This window comes from Cricetulus griseus, unplaced genomic scaffold, assembly GCF_003668045.3.
Source record: "Cricetulus griseus strain 17A/GY unplaced genomic scaffold, alternate assembly CriGri-PICRH-1.0 unplaced_scaffold_1, whole genome shotgun sequence".
Lineage (NCBI taxonomy): Eukaryota > Metazoa > Chordata > Mammalia > Rodentia > Cricetidae > Cricetulus > Cricetulus griseus.
The window spans coordinates 10,314,364-10,318,130 of record NW_023276808.1 but is presented as its reverse complement, the minus strand read 5'-3'; positions in this window follow the sequence as shown (position 1 = coordinate 10,318,130).

Genomic DNA, 3,767 nt, shown 5'->3' with positions numbered 1-3,767 from the left:
AAAGATACATTATGTTTAAAAATAATGCTTTTCCTACCACAGGAAAAAAAATATGTGTTTTAGTTATGCAAACGTAGTGAGTTACATTTATTTGTCATCATTTTAAAAAATTTGTACATATTATTATTAACTAAAAAGCAGGGATTTAGGGTAAAGGTTTTTATGTCAACTAAAATATAATAATATATAAAGGTTGTATTAAGTTTTACTGTCAGGGGCTGGGAATGCAGTGCCTGCACTGTGTGTGATTCCTGCTAACAATTAAGATGGAGAAATAAGGTTAAAAAATGGATGGTATGTAGATGTGATGGCTATGTGAAGACTTGGTATGATCAGTCTGATGCAAGAAGACCAAATGTGTTAAAACATTAGATGTAGGAGATGTCAAATGGGGGTGCACATTCAGATGTCCACAGAATACACCACAGCATCACAGAAGAGCATTGGAAAGAGCTTAAGGTGTTGAGAGTAGGATTCTGCTTCTCTGAGCAATAAACAATAAAACAAGAGAGTTGCAAGGAGGTATGAACTTTTTTAATTTTTATTTTATTTTATTAGTTCAAATTAGGAACAAGCTTGCTTCAGATGTCAATCCCTTCTCCCTCGTCCCCTCCCCCCAACATCCCACCTGCCCCTAGCCATCCCCCCTCCACTCCCCAGGCAGGGTAAGGCCCTCAAAAGGGGCTCCCCAAAGTTTATCACATCATCTTGGGCCAGGCCTAGGCCCTTCCCCATGTGTCCAGGTCAAGAGAACATTCTTCATATGGGATGGGCTCTCAAAATCCCGTCTTTTTTTTAAGACCTTACATATTTAATACAGTGCATTACCCCTGTACAAATGGAAGAAAATTAAGTTCAACATTTCTAAAACAATATGGCTGTTAATTTTTGTACAATGCCAACTGAAAGGGGTAAACTGGGATACTTTTTCCCAAAGATGACAGTCTATATTCCAATAATGGTAGTATGTTATGCACCAATAGCAGCAACAGCTTCTCCATGTTCTGCAGTCATTTAAACAAAATTGTAGAGACATCCAGCACTCTCCATTAAAAAAAAGTAAAAAACAAAATCCCAGAAAAACAGCACAGTTCTGTTACCCTTGAGGAACCTGGCACCATTTTTTTTAATTAGCTTGTCAATCATCATCTGGAAGGAAACCATTCTGAGAAACATCATTAAAACAGCTCTGATAAAGCACAGTCACTATTATGTATCATAAAGCAGGTCCACATAGGAGTGAGTACGTATCATGTTTGTCTTTCTGTGGTTGGGTTCAGAATGGTTTCTTCTACATCCATCCATTTTTCTGCAAATTTCAAGATTCCATTGTTTTTTAGTGCTGAGTAGTACACCCTTGTGTAAATATACCATATTTTCTGTATGCATTCTTCGGTTGAGGGCCATCTAGGCTGCTTCCAGTTTCTGGCTATTACAAATAATGCTGCTATGAACATGGTTGAACAGATCTCCTTGTTATATGAATGTGCTTCTTTTGGGTATATGCCTAAGAGTGGAATTGCTGGATCTTGTGGTAGACTTATTCCCATTTTCTTGAGGAGTTGCCATACTGATTTCCAAAGTGGCTGTACAAGTTGGCACTCCCACCAGCAGTGGAGGAGTGTTCCTCTTTCTCTGCATCCTCTCCAGCATAAACTGTCATTGGTAATTTTGATTTTAGCCATATTGACAGGAGTAAGATGGTATCTCAGAGTTGTTTTGATTTGCATTTCCCTGATGGATAAGGATGTTCAACATTTTCTTAGGTGTGTTTCAGCCATTTTAGATTCCTCTATTGAGAATTGTCTATTTAGTTCTGTACCCCATTTTTTAATTGGATTGTTTGGTGTTTTTGAGAATAGCTTCTTGAGTTCTTTGCATATTTTGGAGATCAGCCCTCTGTCAGATGAGGGGTGGTGAATATCTTTTCCCAGTCTGTGGGCTGTCGTTTTGTCTTGCTAACTATGTCCTTTGCCTTACTGAAGCTTCTCAGTTTCAGGAGGTCTCATTTATTCATCGTTGATCTTAGTGTCTCTGCTACTGGTGTTATGTTCAGGAAGCAGTCTCCTGTACCGATTAATTCAAGGGTACTTCCCACTTTATCTTCTAGTAGGTTCAGTGTGGCTGGGTTTATGTTGAGGTCTTTGATCCATTTTGACTTAAGTTTTGTGCAGGGTGAAAGGCTTGGGTCTATCTGTAATCTTCTACATGTTTGCATCCAGTTATGTCAACACCATTTGTTGAAGATGTTCTCTTTGTTACAGCGTATATATTTGGATTGTTTGTCAAAAATCAGGTGTTCATAGGTGTGTGGGTTAATTCCAGGGTTTTCAACTCTATTCCATTGGTCTACCAGTCCATTTTTGTGCCAATACCAAGCTGTTTTCAGGACTATAGCTCTGTAATAGAGCTTAAAGTTAGGGATGGTGATGCCTCCAGTTGTTCCTCTATTGTACAGGGTTGTTTTGGCTCTCCTAGGTCTTTTGTTTCTCCATATAAAATTGAGAATTGCTCTTTCAAGGTCAGTGAAGAAATGTGTTGGGATTTTGATGGGGATTGCATTGAATCTGTAGATTGCTTTTGGCATGATTGACATTTTTACTATGTTGATCCTGTCTATCCAAGAGCATGGGAGATCTTTCCATTTTCAGGTTTCTTCTTTAATTTCTTTCTTTAGAGACGCAGCTGTGGGTGATTCATGATAGGCCAGCAAGACTAACCACATTGTTTTTCTTGATTGGTGGCACCACCTAGTGGTCACAGTTAATAAATAATTTTTGTATTCTGACCCATAAAAATTACTCTTATCCTGGCTTGTATATGTAGACCATAATTAACAGGTATGCTAATTATTAGTCAACACACCATCCAGAATTATCAACAAATGTGCCACAGAAATTAAAATGGGAAAAATAGTATACAATTTGACTGTATATATCAGAACTCAAATCCTTGGCCCAAGAACTTTCTACTAAATTTCTAGAGGGTATAGTGCATAATAGTCTAGTAGAATATTGCACTGACTAAGAAAAGACATTTCTGGAAGGGAGTGAAAGAATTTCCCTGTAGTGCTGTCAAAAAACTATGCAAGAGGCAGCCAGGTGGAAGACAGACTTGAGGTGGGTTTCAAAAAGGATGGATGTTCTTGACTACTGAGCATGATTCTTTCAAAGAACCATCCAGGAATCCTGCAATTCTTTGATTGGACTGAAATGTAGGAACAGTGGTCAGCCGATTCCCAACTGGGCACTCCAGTCAGTTAGAGAATGAAGACAAAATACCAATGAACTGGGTCCTGCCAGGGCACGTGCCTAGAAAACAAAATCAGTGACAATCAAAGGGCTAAGGACATCAATTTCGTAAAGCAACATGCTTGCAAATGTGCTAAATAAATGTTTATAGATGCTAATCCCAAGCCAAACATGATTCAAATCCCTCAATTCAGTGAACAAGTAAAGAAAAACCAATAGATCATCATACTCAAGTCACTGGACTCCAAAGGGGAGATAGTAATTACCTCATTTATGAAATGTATAACAAAGTCCATCTATTCACCTTGATTTTTAAAATGTTTTACACATGTGTTGCTGCTGCTGATGCGTGTGTGTGTGTGTGTGTGTGTGTGTGTGTGTGTGTGTGTGTGTACGTTTGAGGACAATTTGCAGCACTCAATTTATCTTTCTACCATGTGGGTCCTGACACACATCAAATCTTGAGATTTGGGAGTAAGCACCATTATCCAACTGTTCCATCCTGCCAGCCGAGGA